Source organism: Chroicocephalus ridibundus, chromosome 10 (assembly GCF_963924245.1).
Source record: "Chroicocephalus ridibundus chromosome 10, bChrRid1.1, whole genome shotgun sequence".
NCBI classification, from domain to species: Eukaryota; Metazoa; Chordata; class Aves; order Charadriiformes; family Laridae; genus Chroicocephalus; species Chroicocephalus ridibundus.
This window is the reverse complement of record NC_086293.1, coordinates 13,408,986-13,428,609: the sequence shown is the minus strand read 5'-3', so window position 1 is coordinate 13,428,609 and position 19,624 is coordinate 13,408,986.

Below are 19,624 nucleotides of genomic sequence, written 5' to 3'. Positions count from 1 at the left end.
GCCCTCTCCTGTGCCCTCTCGAACACCTCGGCTGCTGCCTTTATGAATTTCCTTCCCCCTTTGCGTCAGGTCACTCGCCTGCACAGCACCCGATGGCGCTGCATTGGCCTTCCAGAAACGTGCCCGTCGATCCCTCGGTGGTCTATCAGCTCCCCCCAAAAGCGCAAGCTGTGGTTCTGCAAAACTCCTGGGTTGGCAAAAAGTGGCACTTCCCAAAAAGTAGAACTTCCCAAAAAACACCAATCCAGCCCCAGGCTTGGCCTTGCTCCCCCTGCACACTGAGCCTGCGGAAGCACTGGCAGGGTGGGCTGGAAGGGACGTGGCAAGGACAAGCCCTTGCCATCTTTGCTGAGCCACTTTTCAGGCGGGCGGGCTCCTCAGGAGATGTGGGACACGAACAGCTCGGGAAGGGCAGCAGTAACGAGCAATAAAGACAAAAGTTGGTTCAACCACTCCTAGCCACGCAAGCCTTGCAGGGCAGATGTTTTTTCACCATATTTTCCCAATTTCACAGTGGCGACTAAGCCAAGCGAAGAGCAAACTTCATCCCCAGGCCAGAAACTGGGGCCGGTGTCTGCCTGGGGCCGTGCCCGGGGAATGGGTCTGTAGGGCCAGGGTGAAGACATCTGAGCAAAGTAACCACCTATGGCTGAATACAAGGAAAATAAAAAGCAAACCAATGTAAGGGGCTGAAGGCAGGATACGCTCCTACCATGACAGGGGTAAAGCATAAACCTGTCCTGTGCTTTAAAGTGATCTGGACTCACTCATAAGCCACAGAAGTTTTTCCTCCTCCACTGGTGCCCATCTTAACAGTCAGATCAAACAGACTCACCTCTCTGCCTTTAATAGCTGCATGTAATCCACTTACCCTACCCAGCTCCCCCCGCCCCACACAGGTAATTTAACCCTTGCCAGCACCTCCGCCAACTGCTTTAAGTGTCATTTGTACAGACCAAGACTTCCAATGACTTTTTTTCCTACGCCACACAAGTTCCCGAACAATACAGCGAGAAGCAGACATACTCCAAGGGCAGAGTTAAGGTTGCGCAATTATCACATGTAGGAAGTGTCATTTTCCCATTGCATCTGCTGTTTTCCAAACATTTTTGCTCTTTTAGATTACAGCAGTAACGTTTGCTTCGGGAATCTGTGTGGGAACAGTAACTCAGCAGTGCTAATGGGGTCTCGTAAGCGCACGCAAAGTCCTGGTGTGCAATTGCCACCAGACCTTAATGGCAATGAAGTTTATGGGGACATGAAGGCATGTTTGGGGCCATGAAGGCATGTTTGGGGACAAGGGCAGTGGAGAACCCAAGAAGAAGCACAGAAAGGCAGAAAGCACTGAAATTTTGACTTGGGAGGAAATGTGGGCTGTTTTCTGACTCCTGTTTTCTGCCACAGCTGCTTCCCTTTGCTCCCATTGCCACATTAAACAAAGCGACAGCCACCACAGGCACAGAGTAAGTTCTTGTGGAAACACCAAGGGGCCACGGCCCATTTTTAGAAAGCAATTTATCTCCTCAAAAAAGTTTCAGGGTTGGTGTTTTCTTTTCACAGCAAAAGTTGTTTTCTTTCCAAAAACCTACTACATCCTTTCCTATCAATTCCCCTGGAAACCTTCCTTCCTCAGCAAATAATGCTTTCAAAGTCACGTGTGAAAAGCTTGGCAACCCAAGTATAGCGTGACTTCATTCAGCCACGGACATGCACTGGGAGGTGATCATTCCCAGTTTGTTAAATACTCTTCAAGCCGCAGTTTGGTGTCTCTGCCTTCACGGATGGTTCCTGGAGGAGCCATGGCTGCTGGTGGGCTCGCGCATTGATCCAGCTGGAGCTTTTGGGATGCTGCATCCTGCAGACAGCACTTCCTTGTTGGCTCTTGCAGGTACCGACCCACCAAGACAGGGGCTGTTGGCAGAAATCAAGGGCTGAAAATACAGTCAAACTGAATTAGAACTGCCTTGGGGGGGTATTTCTTTCACACCGTGGTGTTAGCACAGCCAATTATCCTGCCAGCCTCAAAATTCACCCAGGTGGCATGGGCAGTGCACCCTACTGAGCATTTGTGGGTTCTTAATGGAGTTCAGGCTCTTGTGTGCTCTCAAGGCAGCCTTGGGCAAGTCATTTAGCACTTCTTCTCATTAACTCCAGCAGTCTAGAATTGAAAAGTGAAAGCAGTAAATTTCTAGGCTCACATGTGAATCTATGGCACAAGTTTTCAAACCAAACTCATTCCAGCTAAATGTTTTAGACTCCATGGTGCTGTTCAGGTGGTGGTAAAAACACTTGAAGAAATTTCCCCCCTTGCCTCCAGAAGATGCTGCTTTCTCAGCGGTGCCAACAGTGTGCAACTCCTTGCTTGAGAGCACTCTCAACTGCAAGAGGATCCTGTTAACCCACTTCTTTCCACCTCTCCCATTCCCCCACCATGTGTATCTTTAACAACAAAAACCTTGTAGAGAGACACTGGTTGCAGATGCTTCCAGGGCATGACCAGAGACATGGCCCCACAGCAGGCACTCTCACAGCAGCTGGGAGAGCAGGGCATGAGCCTCTCGGGCCAACCTGGCTGCCACAGCCTGTGCTGGGAGCTCATGCACAGATGGCTTTGCCCAGTACATCCTTCATGTCAGGTCTGGAGATGTTGGGGTGAAACAGATTGAGCATGGTTACCCCTCTGTACTGGCTCAGCATCCCCATCTCCCTTGCCTGAATCGTCCCTCACCCCAGCAGCGCTGCAGCTGCTCCTGTTCTTTTCTTCAGCCCCAAAAGCAACTGACAGTCCATACCCTCCCCGGAGCAGCTGGCCAGAGGTGCTCGGAGCACCCTGTTAAGAGCCTTTTCAGCGCAGTGAGACCTCCAAAACCTGGGGTGCTGAGGCACAGGGATAATTCTCTGCACCTGGACCATCTGTAAAAACGGATTTAAAACTAAACCAGGATGCTACGCACACAGCCAAAGTCAGTATTTGTGCATAGGGTTCAATGCCAAACATAAATATTAACTTGAGCTTCTCGGCCCCGTTGGTCACTGTGGTAAATACGCATTTTTGTAATTTTGCATCAGATGTGCGTAACTTCTCAGAAGTGACTGCTGTCCTCAACAGCCTGAAGTCTAACCACTAGTAAATTACTTTTCTGTGGATTTAACAAGGAATTTGTTACACAGGAGTGGGAGTTGGGCTCAGGACACAGGTCTCTATTAGTTTAGCCAGAGCTAAAAGGATCAGAAGTGATGCTGCTGCTCTGTGGGGCAGGGAAGTTGCGTATCGCCACACGATTAGCACCTTTTAGTAGAAGAGGGTGGAAATGGAAATTAGCAACTGAGGGTAGAAATGGTGAACCAGCTACACTAGAGCACCTTAACAGCCAGCATTCATTTCACTGTGTCCTGCTGAAGGGGATTAAATGTGTTTGGCCTCGCCAGGCTTCCAGGATGAGGAGAAGACATCAAGGGCTGGAAGAAAAAGAGGCTGTGTGAAAGCCAGCAGACTTCACACAAAGTAGCATAATGTTTGCCATACCATGAGAGCATCCTTGGCAAGGGAAGCGTGAGCCTATGCTCAGAAGCCTGGAAGTCTTCACCACAAAACAAAATACCAAACCAGAAAGCATGTGTTGACCAGAGATGCTGGTGGCCAACTAACCGCACCCTCGCTTGCTTTCAAAGCACGGCATTAACTGCCATCGGCTTCAGGTGCCGACATCAGTGAGAAGTCAGGAGGAAACTGCTCTTGGAAGTCTCACTTAGCATTTGAGAGCATCTTTGAAAACACGGCCTAGGCTGAGTTCGTGAGCTTTTGGAGGAAAAGCGTTGTGCTAGGGATTATGCAAACACAGGACTGGCTGGTGGATGACCCTGGTGCACCACAGAGATTTGTGTGTGCTCTGGCAAAACGTACTGAATTAACAAGCGTCTCAGATTAATGCAGGGACACTAAGAGACTTCACTGGTAATTGTGGGAGAGAATCAAATGATAAGGAAGAGTTACCACACAGTGTGCCGTTTACCAGACTTCAGTAAAGACTCGGATGCACATTCATATGGGATATTTTTAGCTGAGCTGGGAGCAAAGGCATGACAAAGTAGGCAAGGGATGAAGCAAGAGAACCATGGGGCTGGAGGAAGATCGTTGGTAGAGCTCCTCAAAAAAACTGCCTTGGTATGAACATTACTTGATATTTTCCTTAGCGACCCCATTAGGAAAAGCTGAAGATGAGAAGGAGAATGTCACATTGGAAGAAGAGAATAACTTTGAGAGAGCGCAAAATGGAAATGGGATGAAATACAGTGTAACTGACTTAGGCAGCTGGGTGCTCCTAATAAAGCTTTCTGACATAGAGCAGAAGCTCATTGGAAGAAGACCTCTCTCAGGTGTTTGTGTGCCGCTGGTGTGACTTAGCTCCTGAAAAGGCCAGTGTCAAGCAGAGGGTATCAGAAGAAGTACCAACAAATGGAGACAGGGAAACATATAAAGGCAAGATCTTGGAATTACCATTCTCCAGACAATTCTTCAGTTGAAGAAAAAAAAATGCATTCAAGCTGAGGCAAGCATGGAGAAGAGTTTCTAGGATGGTCAGAGGAATGGAAAGCCTATTTTATGAAAGAAGTCTCTACAAACTCAGCCTAAGGAAACAAAGGCTGGGAGGGGATATGACCTCTCTCTAAAAAATACACCAGGGAAGGAGGCAGCACATCGCAGCAATAAAAGAGCTAGCAGAGAAGAAAGAGCACGACTGAGCTATGCTGGACATGTAGGCTGGAAACTAGACATCTGTTTCTAACCTTTGGAGGAGCAGAAACAGCCTGGCAATGGGAGGAGCAAAGGCAGTCAATGTAAAGATGGACCTTGATCGTTTACAGAAGGAATCTCACAGTGGAGCAGCTCACACGGTCCCTCCTGCCCCTGTGATCCCACTGAGGTCAGACCCTACTGCTGTCACCCGAGTCCTGCCTCTCCCTCCTCACCCACCCACACCAAATCAGCTTGTCTGACTTGTTTCCAGCCAACAGATCTCAGTAGATGCTCTCTCAAGGGGAGGAGAGAGGTACAGGGAGAAAAAACAACTCTTCATCCAGCTTTTGTGCCTAGAAATGGATTTCTCAAACACCCAGGGATTTCCAGTTTGCTTCTACATTTGGTACGTGTGTTTTTCCTCCCAGAAAACTTAAAGCTTCCTCTATTCAGCAAAATAAGGGTGTATTTAAAGTTTTCTTTTTTTTAATATAATCTATTTATAACTAGTCTTTCCTGGGTTCTTTGGAAAATACTTTTAGAACTGAATTAGTAAGTGATCAAATGCCGACTATCAGGAACTTCAAACACCAAGCCAAAAACTTTCTATCAGAAACAGCCGAAGAACAACGTAGTAGAAAAAGGATCTGAAAGATGAGGAGCAATATGCAAGCAACAGCCAGTGCCAAGAATCTCTGGGGTCTGCAAACCCTTAAAATGCCGGACAGACAGGGGTAGAAAACAGCCTGAAAAGGTAGAGAGGCATAAAAAACTCTGCGTGTAACAGCATTAAATATAAAACTGGGCTGAGTAGAAAAGAAAGCCAACAAAAACTAGAGGCTCCAGCTAAGCATCCTGCACGCTGTATTCTACAGATAGCAAAGGCTGTGCAATTTAAATCTGTAATCCCTTCCCAAGCAAAGAGGCTTTTGCAATAGCGCAATCTGGATGTCACCAGCATATGAATAGGCATCTTGGGACTGCTCTGGAGAGCAGAGGTCAAAGTTTAGTGATGTATGTAGTTGTCTCCCTAATGGGTCTTATTGATTATTATCCATAGAAACAAGAAACGTCTCCAAATCTGCCTCCCCTTTGTGCTAGATGCTGGCAACCAAGAAAAAGCACCTTGATCTTCTAGCTCCATGCTGTTTGTAGAACATTGAAGCCCACGATGAGGAAAGACACGAAGCTGCTGAATAGTCTAATGAAACATGGCAAGTGGAAATTGGTAAATAGATCGGTGTAATATCTACATAGCAATGATACATGGGAGCACATGTCAAAAAATAATATCTAATAAAATAAAAAAAAAATTAGAATAAGATGAGAAGGGGAAAGAGGAAGGGAAACCAACAAGTCAACATTGCAATTCAATCACCTAAGTCAATAATGTGTCATGGAAGGGGCTGAAAAACCCCAGTACAGACACTTGTCCAACCGCAGGTATCCCAGCAAGGTGTCCTAAATAATGCAGTGAAATTGTCATATCTCTGATACAAAATGGTGGTAATAAGTTGGTATCTTCACAGCACAGGCACAGTTCTGTTGTGGAAACTTCAACGGGACAGCAAAAATGGAAAAAGCACCAGAAGGACTGGCCCGAAAGTACCCATGCTATTTTTTCCTATTCTCGTGACCACTGCTGTGGCAGCCAGCTGGCACGGTCGCGTGGGCAGAGCCATCTCAGGTAGGGCACTCCCCTTGGGGGGAGACTAAGCTGATGAATTAGCAAGGGTGAAGGTGATTATCAGGTCTCTTCAAACTTTCTGAGTTTGCAAGACAGACCCAGAGAAAGCAGGCTTACTCTAGAGACTTCAGTACTTCCACTTCTGGCTGCTTCTAGAAACTCGAAGTGGGGGGAAAAAAAACCAAACCAAACAAACTGAACCCTGTCTATAATATTTCAGAACCTCAGAAGAAATCCCCTTTGGCTTCAGGGTTAGGAACCATCCATCTCTGGTGGCAGGAAGGTCCTGGCTCTCTCTGGAGATGTTCACCTTCCTCCATATGGAGACATGTGGCCATTAAGGCAGGCCCTGCGGATGCACTGCCTGAGATCTGGTTGTATTCTCTGTCCATCCTCATCCTCACCCACCTCCATCTCATGGCTTGCAGGCTGAAAAGGGGCAGAGGAGGTCGGTGCCAGTGCCGCTGAGCTCTCCTGGGCTGCCAGGGTCTGCACACCTGAAAAAAAAAAAAAAAAAAAAGGTGAATATAAAGAAAAGTATAGACTGTATCATCGATACTGATGCCATAGCACAAACAGATCAGCAGTAACTGCATTTATGCCACTGGAACTGTAACAACATGATCGCAGACCCTGCCAGGGATGTTGTTATTCAATACACAGCTAAGTCATAGAACAACGGCCCTGCCACACACTCAGTTTTCTTACAGGTACAGCAAATTTGTCTTGCTCTGAGGCATGTGAAGGGACCAGCTCCAGGCGGTCAGAGATGCTGTGCTCTGTGCAGCTGGCATTAGGATCACCGGCATCTGGTGGGAACGCAGCTATGCAGGACTCACCAAAACAACAACAAAAAAGCCTCTTTTCTCATAGAGTACAGCTTGAATTCCCTTCCTCCCATTCCCTTAACAGATGTTAGAAAAAGCATGAATGGCTGCAGCTCTGTGCTTTACTTGCAGCTTTCACACTTGCTGCAGAGCCGGCCTAGTGTTTCTGAACCCAGCTCTGGAACGTGTTGCTTTTTGAAAAGAAAAATAGAGAGAAAGGAAAAGAAAAAAAAAAACACCTTAAACACTTAATGGTAAACTCCTTCAAAAAGAAAACTTGCTTCAAGCCAAAAAACATTTGCCAAGTTTCAACTAAATGTGAATTTTCACTATGCTGCAATAAACACCTCAATATGGGGGTTTCAAAATGAGAATGCTGAGACAACTTTGCTCCAAGCTGTTCAAAAATATATATATAATATATGACTTTTTTTTTTTTTAAAGAAAAATCAAACTACCCCAAGGAGACATTTTATGGTGCTTCAGTTATATATATATTAAAAAAAAAGAAACCCAAAACACAGGGAAAGCAAAATGAAAAGCCATGGATTCACCCGTTGCCCATCATCCCAGTGGAGCAGGAAGATGTAGGCAGGAGCAGGACTCTCTCCCCAGAACCAGATCACAGGTCTGGATGCTATTGCAGCAGATTAACCCGGGAGCACTACAGGAAGGAGGCATTTCCAGGAGAGAGTAGTAGTATATTGCAGAAATGCTCTTTTTTAAATATCTTTTTAAAATCCCCAGAACCTACCTGGCCATTTTATCTTCTCTAGACTCCAGCCAGGGTTCCTGTGGACTCTGCAACACACAGCGCTGATTTCTGAGCCCGATGCCTCCTTTCCCGAGCACTGCACCAAGTGATGCCTGCCACGGCTGTAGGTGTCGGAGGGGCTCCAGTGAGGCTCTCCAGCAACTGATAGTGATGGTGTGAGCCATCAAGGGTTCCTTGGACTGGAAGAGTCTAAATCCTTGACTCCTCAGCTTTTGAATGGCTTCTCTTAGGCTTAGGCTGGTGCATAAGGTGGGATCCCGAGAAAGCAGAGCTCTGGGTGCGAAGCGTGAGCGCATCGATCTTTTCTCAGGGCCAAGTCTGGCTGCCTGCTTTGCAGACAGCTGCCAATTGGTTTTAGAATGTACTAAAATGCTCTTAAATCTAATTTAGACATTAAAGGAAAAAAAACCCCGTGAGTGCCGTGTGGTAGCTTTGCAGACCCAAAGGCATCCACAGCTCCTGAGGGGACAGCGGTGCTGCCATCACTGATCCAAAACTGGTGTCATGGTGCTGCCAGCTACAGCATCCCTGCAGTGACGAGCAGCGGGACTCTGCTGCCAGGGCAACCAACAGCCTTAGGCTGGGTTTAATTCTGGCTGGCTCCCTTGTGCCATCGCACATAGGACAGATTGGGAAAGCTGCAGCCAGAGAACAACCTGCGCTTCTGCAGGGGAAAAGACCGTGTTTGGGACCACAGCCATGAGTTAGCTAAACTTGTCCAAATGAAAAGGGGGGGGAAAAAAGCTACTTACACTCTTTCCCCACCGTCGGGGCAATATGTTTCCCTAGGATCAATTCGTAACAGGTTGCTGCGTTCAGAGCTAAAATTAATCTTACACCGAGAGAACAAATTAAAAAAAAATGAAGATCTTACTGCATTCATTGCTAAAAAAATTAATCTTCTGCTGAGAGCTTCCTTTTCTACTTTCCAACTGGCCACCTTGCTTTCATTCAAGGAAAGCCCGAGTAAGAATGTGAAACCGTTTCCAGGTGGTTTTGGTTAAAGCAAACAAAGAGCTGTGAATTGTGTCAGAGCCTGGTTTCAGGCATGGCAGAAGGTGGAGGGTTAGCCAGAAAGAGAGAACCGCTGCTGCTGAGATACAGCCACTGGCCTAATTAGGTGGAATAGCTATTAGCAATTCCACCTAATTAGATAATTAGATTAATTATCTAATTAACTGAGATTGTTGTTAGACAAAGGCAGGTAGAGCCTCAGAGGTGATAAGAAAGATATCAGGGCAAGGTTACTCTGTGATTTATATTGATTTCTTTAACAGTTCAAGAACTCCCCTGGTTCCCACATTTATTTACCCTAGTCTCGCTCCTCCTGGGTTGTTTTAAAGTGATTAAAGCAGGGAAGGGGGTGGGGGGAAGCTATTTTTTAAAAAATAAAGAGGAAAAAAAAAAAAAAGACAATTTCACTGCAAATTCCCCCTCCTGCTGTTGAAAAGTCAGGAGTCGGTGAAGGGGAGCAGCTGGACGGGGCAGGGGGATGCCTTGTGGATGATGACTGCCTGTATCCCCCCACTTCTTGCACTTGGATTTTGCTGTGTATCCTCCCCACAGACCTTTTGGGCTTCACAGGTTGTTTGTCTTTGGGGAGAGAGATGACGTGTGAACTAATGATGCACCAGCGCCAAACGGTAGCTGTGGCGCTGGCAGGTTTTTCTCCATCACTTGCTCTTTGCTTGCAGTGCTGGTGGGAACCACAAGCCAATTAAGGAGGCCTCGTTGCGGTAGACGTGGCATAAAAGTAGCATTAGAGCATCCTGCCCCAGAGACCCAGCAGTCCTAAATACCCAAGGGCTAGTGCAAGGCAGGTTTGCAAGTTTAATAAGCCAAGTCCTCCTCGTTCAGGCGTGAAGCTAATATTATGCCAGGCAGGCCCGGGCGGAGGAGGCACAGCCGGAGCCTCTGACTTCCACCGTTTCAGCCGCCTGCTTTGAATTTCGCCATGATGGAGTCAGACCCACGATGGAGCCCAGATTTTGGGAGGCGCAGGAGGGCGTGCAACCAGATTGACCCTGCCCTTGCTATCCTACATCTATTGTTAGATGCATCAAGGAATTTGACCCACTTCGGGAGTTTCTGGTGGTTTTTCACATTCCATTTGTCCTTTCTGACTAACGTTTTGTGCTCATGTGTCACAGCCCTGGCTCTGTTCCCTGTGGTGGATGTTCAGATTGCTGGAAAAAGATCCAGCTGCTGTATCCCACTGTGTTTAGAGCTTCTAAACTCTGAGTGGATCCAAGACGCTACCCACAGTGGGTTTTGAGGCGTCCTCTCCATGTGCTAGCTCCACCTGGCATCCTCCCTTCACAGAATCACAGAATGGTTCGGGTTGGAAGGGACCTTAAAGATCATCTAGTTCCAGCCCCCCTGCTGTGGGCAGGGACACCTCCCGCTAGACCAGGTTGCTCAAAGCCCCGTCCAACCTGGCCTTGAACGCCTCCAGGGATGGGGCATTGACAACTTCCCTGGGCAACCTGGGCCAGAGAACCTGTTCCCTTCTTGCCAAGCGTCCCTCCTCCAGCCAGTAGCTTGAATTTGGACCTTACAGCCATCGCAGACTCACTCACACTGAATACACAAGCTTTGCAAACTACAACATCATTTTTGCAGCGGCCCATAGCAAGAGGTGGGCTCTTCCCTGAGTTTCGGAGCTCAGTTGGTCTCTGCTCACACCGCAGAGCACAACAGCATTTAGAGATCTGGTGTAGACACTTTAAAGATTCAGCTGGGCAGGGTGCTGGGCCATCTTGTCTAGACTGCGCTTTTGCCATGAAAGGTTGGACCAGATGATCCTTGAGGTCCCTTCCGACCTAGTACTCTATGATTCTATGATTCTATTAAATCCTCAATGTGGGGCCGGCTCTCGTGCTCACCTCCCTGTAGGAATCCACACAAATCAGTCGTATGGCTGAAGAAAATGGTTTGTCAAGACCTCAAAGGTGACTTATGGTTTATCTTCTCTGGCTTTGGTTGGTCCCACAGCTGAATCAGACCCTTCTCACTACAAATGCCTCACCATTGCCTCCCCTAACTTCTCCTGTGCACCTCTGAGGTTTCTCTTTCGTACGCCCTCATAACACTCAGCTTCTTCGTTCAGCCTTAATACCTGTGTATAATAATAGCTTAGCAACTTTATAATAGCTCCAGCCTCTCTCCTGAGAGGTACAGAAATAAACCTGTCGTTCCTAGTTGCAGAGACTGCATTAACAGACCAGTTATTGGTCAAACCAGAATCATTAAAATTATTAGCATCCCCTGCTCCAGTGAGTGTGCCTTGGCATCCTTTTCAGCAAGATGCTCCACCCAGGCCGTAGCAGCATCCCATGGAAGAGCTGCAGAGTGTAAATGTCACGCCGGTGCCTTGGGTAGCGCCTGGGGCTGGGCAGGCTGTGGGGCATGGGGCTTGGGGCATGGGGACGGGGCTTCTGCTCTCCTGCCCGCTGCCTCCATGCCCCAGAGGCCACGGCCACAATCTCTGGCAGAACTTGCTGTTTCCTAACAAAACATTTATGTCTCCACGGGAGCTAAAGGGTTGCAAGCGCAGACCAGCCACATCGCTGTGAGCAGCAGTCCATCTGTTAAGAGTATTGGAGCAAGCGATTTTCAAAGCCAACAGACACTTTTTCGCAGAGTTTTTCCACTGTAGAGAATATCACAAAAAATTCTGTTTTGTTGTGTCATAATACTGGTAACTAAGAGAGATTTTTTTATCATTTTCAACAAACTCTGAAACCTGTCCCAGGCCTCAGGGAGGGACATCTCTTCAACCAGCCACAGGACATGCTACTCGGGGAGAAGATGAGTCCCCAGCAGCCCCAGAGAGTCACCTTGCCTCCAGAAAAACTTCCTCCAACAGTTTTGGCCTCCTTGGAAATCTGTCACCAGTGTGCCGAGGCTGTCCCCCATTAGCCAGCAGGACAGAGGGGGACCACAAGCCAAGAGGAGTGAATTTAAGGCATGTCCAGCAGCAGACTTTTGATCCCTATTGCAAAATTTGGCTGTTCTGCTACAGTTTTCATCCAGTTCAACAAGTTTGCAGGAATCGGAGCGCGAGAAATCAGGTGACTTAGGCTGGAGTGCTGATCATCCACAGAACCTAGCGGCATTAATGTGCTGATCACATTTAGTGCCAAAGGGCCCGAGTGGGCAGTTATTTCATTTTCGGGGCTTGGAAATCAAGCAGCGCATCTCACTGCAGCCCCAGAGTTCAAACCCCGGAGGACAGTAAATCAGGGAATGGTGCACAGGCAGCGCATTGACACTCCTCAGCATAAATATCAATTTTCACACGGTGGTCAGGTTCTGTAAGTGTGGGGAATTGGTGTGTCAACGGGATTTTAATGAGGTCTGGTTGCGATTAATCCCTTTCTAGGCAGTTCCTCTAAACGACTCGATTCCTTGTGATCACTCAGTAATTACGAGACTAAAGCAAACTGTCAGGGACTGCAATGAACAGTTGCATGAAACTACCCAAGTCTGGAAAACAAAGTTACTTGCTGGGAATTATTAAAACAGCACAAAAACATGGAACTTACCTGAAATGGAAGGTATATTGGAATGGCTAAGAAAATCATGGACTAGATGACCTTTAAAGGTCCCTTCCAACCCAACACATTCTATGATTCTATTCTGTGATCATATTGCAATTAATGTCTTACAGGACACTGCAGCAGAATGGAGCCTACCTATGGAAGAGCATTGCAATACCGGAGCCAAACACACAGCCAAACCTGGCCACCATGGGCTTCTCCCAGCCATTCTGTCCTTTGGCAGGGGACACCCTTCCTGGGCAGGGGAGTAGGAAGCAGCAGCAGCCCCAACAGGGCAAGATAAAGCAGAAGTCTACAAATAAACTGAAGTCGGTCACTCAAGTTCCTGCTCTTACATCATCCATCCTCTTGCTTTTACCCCTGCGGCAGAGAAGATTCCCTGCCCAGAAGGCAGCCTGGCTGCTGCCAGAGTATGTTGGGAAGAGGGAGAGAGTTTGCTTTGCTGGGGAAGCAAATGCCTTCCTCTAGCCGATCTCCATCGCTCTTTATCTGCCCGCAGCTGCTCGCAATCTGGCCCCGCAGATAAGGAAGGCAGCATTCCCCATCCTTCCCATTCCTCCAGCCGGCGAGGTCTGGCAGCTCCATGTTTTCTGGAGCTGGGAGCAGCAGCGCTGTATGGCAGGCCAGCATGTGGCCAAGTCCCACGGCTTTGGCCGGGAGGTGCCACGGTGTGTCAGCCGGCCACAGGGATGGCAGGCGCTCAGGCTCAGCACACATCTGCTCCCACCCCACAGCCCTCCCTGCACTCCGGCAGAGTGGCAAGGGCAGGCGCTGGGCTGGATCCCTCTGCGCCCTTCCAGATCCATCTGTCCTCTCCATCCTTTTTGCCACCTCCTGCCCGGCTGTAGTAGTGTCTTGGTACCCTCCTTCCTTCCAGCTTAGTAGTACAGCTCTGTCAAGTGCATCCACTGTAAAAGGGCCAAATTCATCCCAGGTGTCCACGCAGAGGCTTAACCAGAGGGACACTTGGGATGGATTTATCCCATTACACAGCGTGTTAATCATATTACTGCAGAAACCTGATGCAGTTCCCAAAGCGCGAGCCGACGAATCCTCCCAGAGCCCGGTGGGCCTCGGAGCCTCGTTCCAGCCTGCCAGAGGTTCTTTTATTCATTAATCATATTTGCTTAATAACCTTGTATCTCTCCAGTGGAGGGAACTGCCAGGCTCGCATAAGGTAATTGTGGGATGGCTCTTCTGGAGAGCTGGAAGCGCTGGCATTTTCAGCCAGTGCGTGTGGCACAGCTCCGTAATAATTTGCTTCCCTGACCTCAGCCGCAAGGGCGCAGGGAGGGATGCGAAGCCCTGCGGATGCTAGGTCCCCTTCCGACAGCGCTTCTCCCTCAGCCCAGCAGCAAAATTTATGACAGTGAATTTATGATGTTCTGGGTCTGAGCTGCCTCTTGATTGACAAGCCCGAGCGCAGCAGCAGCATGTTTAGTGCAGGTAATTACTGATGATGTCAAGGAAAAAATTGCAGAGAAGATCCTGTACGCAGCCTGTTAATTGTACCTGTTCCTCTCGCTAAAAGTTTTGATAGGTGTAATCCATCAAATATGCTTTATGCAACTTTGCAGTGGCTGACTAAAGGCCAATTTTATTGCTTTAGAAATCAATGGGAGCAGCACGGTTGGGAGCAGAAGATCCCGTTGATGTTTCCTATCTCCTGTATCAGCAGCCGGCGTGCGAGAGGAAGGTGCTCATTCCAGACCCTGCTTCTCTCTGCTGCTCACTCGCTCCGTGCAGTGTCTACTGTCACTGTCCCAGGAGCACTTTATGCTCTTGTACGCCATTAAAGCTCTGAGATTAGGGCTCGTGTTGTTACAGCATGGGGTCTCACTTTGCAGCTGAGGTTCAGGAACTTCCCTTTGATTAGGCTCGTTGAGAATCAACCTTTTTAAATATCCTGTGATTATATCACCGAAAATCTTGAACCGGCACATTTTCCAAACTCTCTGCTGTTTGCGTGATGCTTGTGAATCAGCCCGGGGTTCTCCACCCCCCAGTACACCCATTTCTGTACAACATCACCTGGGTGTCAGTCCCAGAGCAAGGCAGAGTGACACCCCACTGCAGCCCTCAATGTATTATTTTCCTCACTGTTGATCAGGGAAAGGATTCCCAGCTGGCAAATACTGTGGCCAGAGCATGGAAGAAGTGGTATATTTGATTGCTTGTTCCCATTCAGTATCATCCACCTACCCCATGATTCAGTTGCACCTCAGCAGATGATGCACCATTTCTTGGGGGGGCCGGGGGACTCGGAGGGGCCGTGCAGTGCCCATGGGGATATGGGGACCGTCTGGCAGGGACGTCTGGGAGCGCTTCCTCTCTCTTCCTCCTCCCAGGCGAGGAGCGGTTTCACATCAGCGGCCTCACGGATGCAGTTAAACTGCAGACCGGGCCGGGTTTAAATCAACCCCAGATGGGCCATCCCCTTCTTCCAGGGGGTGGGAAATCCAATTCAAGTCCCACTGACCTCAGAGGCGCTGGGTGAGGCCCCTCAGACCAGCAAGAGGCAGCTTTTACCTGGCGTCCTGTGAGCCCTGCGAGCTACTTGTTGATCCTCACAAGATGAACAATGAACTGCCATCATTTCCAGTTCACAGCTGGGAAAATGAGAGCGGAAGGGCACCCAGGGACACACGGGGAGCGCATGTGAGGGGCGCTGCTCAGGGCACAGTGAAACACTCCTCCATTCCTCCTCCTTGGCTCATCCCACCGGAGCAGCACATCCCGCTCCGACACCAAGCAGAAATGATGCTGACAGAGTACGATGGGAATGTCAATGTTCTTCCCATCAACGGCACACGGGGACCAAGGAAGGCATATGTGTCTGGAGCTGTGTCACTCTTCTTTCCGAAATGCACGACCAGAGTCCCTGTTCTGGAAGTAGAAAATCAGGGATCTGCTGGCATATACGTCTGGTGGGGAAGAACTTGGGAAATTCAATTGAAATGCTTTTAAAAAGCAAAGGGAAAGCAGACACCCTGCCAAGGCAAGGAGACTGAGAAGTGCCTCGGCTACTGGGAACAGCTATAAATACAGCCAGGCTGGTTCTGGGAGAGCCATGATATCGCTTAATAACATTGCTGGAAGGCTAATTGCGTAGTTTAAAAGCAAACTTAATAAGTAGTAACTATGAAAATGTTAGTTCTGAAGTTACAGGACTGCAAGAAAGCAGACTAGTCTATGCTGTATGGTAATGCCTCAATCAACGTATGAGAGCAATAATCTGCATTTGGTCTAGCTGTATAAACCTGCTCAATATTTCAGCAGCGAGATATTTTTGCCTTGGTTCTCACGGAGAAAAATACACTCATTTATTTCCCCGAAATAGCGTATTATGATGGATGCAACTGCCAAGCTATAGCTAATGGATGTAACATGATGGAAAACATCATTATTTAGGTGTGGGAAATTGTTCTTTAGGAACCCAGTGTCTGTAGCAAACCTGCACTCCTTGAACCTCAATTCCACAACGCATTTCAGATGTGGATTTTAAGTGACTGTTTCTAATTAGTGTATCACAGAGCCCTGTCAAAATACTTTTTGGTGAATAGCAATAATGTGCGCGCAGGATTTTAAATGGGATCTAGAGAGTGGCTGCGGAACTTGACGCCTGGCCGAGCAGCAAGGAGACGAATGTGGGGACCAGACGCAGCACTCGTGGGTGCTGCGGGTCCTGTGCCACTCCTGCCCCCATGCCCTTTTACAGCGAAGGCACCTGGGGAGATGATGCAGCCAGCAGCGCAGAACAGGCTGGTATCGCTACATCGGCAAGAGGCTTCTCTGGAGGGCTGTGCATCTCCCAAGGGCTGTGCATCTCCCGTCTACCGCAGCACAGATACCCGAGGGCCACACTGCGGGGGTGAGATGCCTGGCACCGCTAAGAGATGTTCCCAGCTGCGCAGGGACATCGTAAGCTCCCCGGTGACATGCAGCACAGGAGGAAGGCTGTTTCTGCTATTTCCCGCAGGAAAATGAAAAGGAATGATCAAGGCATGTGAGTGCTGGGTACAGCCATGTGCCCAGGCAGCCCAGCTGCTACAGAGAAAATTCATTCTTGGTCTGGGATTTCTCTGGCTACCCAGACTAATGGAGTCAGCCTGGTGTAACACCTGCGGAGAGCTGCTCGCTGCCTGCCAGGGCTCAGGAACCAGCCCACACTGAGCTTCCTTTGGCCATTTATTCACGGTCCAGCAGCGACTCGCTGTAATGCCCCATCACGCCGCTCAGCACGAGTGACACAGGCCAGAGCCCCACAGCCCCGCTCCACGCGCACTTACTCGCAGCTTACACAGCACTTCCTTGCGGCGGAGGAAACCCCTCTCTGCTCCCCCAGCAAGGGCACGAGTATAAACATCTGCAGCTGGCTCCCATCAGCCGTGCAGAAGCGTGTGCTTCAGGTGTTTGATGAATGTCCCTCGCTTTCTATGAATGCTTCTGCTGTGTATCAAAAGAGGCATTAAACCTGCCTCTCCAGCCCTAGCAGGGGCACTCCTGATGGTTTCGGCTGTGCCAGAATAACACGCTTTGCTACTTCAGTGCTTGTTTGTGCTCCCAGAGGTTGTACAAGCAACTCCCATTGAATCCAGTTGGTTCAAGGGACGGGTTTCCAAGCACTTCACGGGTGCCTTAGATGGTTTTGAGAAGTGCATAGCACCCAAAAGCTGGGTGCTTTGGGATGCAGCCAAATCATCCCTGTGCTCAAACAGGAGGGAAACTCCAGTTGTAGTTGTGTGGGCTGAGCCCTTCTCGTCACCCAGGCTTGGCTGGCATCAGAGTGACCACCAGACCCGGCTCTTACCGATGCTGCTAGCATTGAAAGGGCACTAGCATCATTATCTCACATTAGCTGATTGGGAAATTAATGATAATCCACCTTACAAAACTTCCAACTCCAGCAGTCGTGTGAATCCCAATTCTTAGATCACCATCACTATTTCTAGCACCCACTATATTTTTTTAAGCCCTTGGCATAGCCACAACTGTTAGAGGAAAATACCATGCTGGATCCGTCACCCTGAGACAGGAGAGGAAGGAATGGAAGGAAAGGACGGGATGGAAGTCCGCCAGAGAGAATGCATGTGTACAGGGTGGGCCATGGACCTCTCCTCCTGCCAGCAGCAATCCCAATGCCCCACGCAGACCTTGCCGGGGAAGCTGTCACGCTGGGAGCCGGCCGAACGCAACGGCTCAGTCGTATCTCAAGCCCCCGCGCGTAGCCTTGGGAGTTATCCTCGTTAGAGCTGGTACCTGTTGCAGAGCCAGGCTGGAAGGGGAATCACATTAAGCTGTGTAATGACGAGCGCGAAGCTGTCGGGCAGAGGAGAGCCGTGCCGCTGCTGCAGCCACCCGCCGGGCAGGGGAAGCCACCCCAGAGGCAGCTTTCCCAGCCCGGCAGCCGGGAGTCACGGCCACCTGTCGCGGGAGCAGCACCCACACAGGGCCAGCCCCTTCGAACAGCCCTCGTGCAGGGGGGTCCCAAAAGAATAGGAACACCTCCTCCGAGCCATCAGCAGCACCCGGCTCTGGGCATTGTTCTTGCCACGCTTTTTGCTGGCTGGCATGCGTGGCGAGGGCTTGCCTGCCTGGGCTGCCGAGCAGCTGCTGGGGGGTTTTGTTTGGCTTTTTTATTTTCTCTCTCTCTCTCTCTGTCTCTCTCTCTTAGCTGGGAGCTTATTGTGCATTTCCAACAGCAACAGGGTGACCCAGGTGATAATTCAGCTGCCACTCGGCCTGGCACCGGCACAACTTGGACACGTTTTAGGCACCTGGCATCAGGCAAGGAGGGAGGGAGGACAAAGGGGATCGATACCCTCTGCCCCAAAGGCAAACAAACTGCATCGATTAACTGCAGCGGCCACAGCGACTTGCAGAAATGATCTGGTTTTTAGCAGGTCTCACGAAGACAGACTCCTCTACATGTTTCTCTCCTTAGGGACGTGGTTCAGTAGCCCCCTGTGCCTCCATCTCCAAGGAGAGCCGTGGGATGAGCCCCCCTTTGCTCCATCTCTCAGATGTCTGAGGCCAAACCCTCCAGGAGCACACAGAGGGACAAGAGAACCCAAAAACCTGCCAGCACTCCTGGGATCAAACATTAGGTATAAAACACATTTCTCTGCCGCAGCCTAAATATGAACAATGCAGTTACAAGCTTTGGAGACAGGTGTGCACGGAGAGAAGTGATCCCTGCCTGTAGCTGCCAACGCTTCATTTCAGCTACAGAGCATCCCTGTTTGAAGTGGCTGCGCAGCTGCCGAGATGCACACACAGCTCCCGCGGCTGCGGTCTGGGGCGGCAGGCTGGGTCCTGCTTTCGTGGAAATGGCTCTTGCTCCAAGGGTCTTTACATGCACATTCTGCTGCTGGGGTTCAGCTCAGGCTCAGACCTTCCCCTTCGCCCTCCCCTTCCCCACCTGCCCCCCAGCATTTCCTGCAATTCATGACTCCGTGATTGACGGAGGTCAGGATTTAACGCTTTTCTCTAAATTGCTCAATTTTGGAGCTGCTGGGATGCCTCTGGCACAGCTCTGTGGGACCACCCTGGCCAAGCAAGGAGCAAAACTCCCCAAACCCTGTCTCAGCACATGCCTGTAGACAGGTCTCAGCCCCTGACAGGGGGATGCTGCTTTGTAGGACAAAATCCCATCCTCACCAGAACCGCACTGAGCCTGTGTGTGATACAGCCACGTAAAATGACGAGCAGCCCTTATACAAGCTCACCCTGCAGGTAAGGTACTGATTTCTCTCAGCGCACCCCAAAATGGTGCCGGGTGGCAGGGTTTGTGGATGAGGGTGGCTGATAACCATGGCTCCCAGGGGCCGGGGCCAGGCCAGCCGTGCTGCTGGCAGCCCCTCTGCCACTCTTGGGGGTCCCAGGGGCTTCCCCACAGAGTTGTTGTGCTCCCACTGCCTTTCCCTCTCCTCTCCCTTCACCCTTACACTGTTCTTCTGGCTGCCCGGCTTGATACTCAGCCAGCGAGGACATAAGCCACTGATAAAAGGAGAGAGGCTTTTATTTATTATTCAG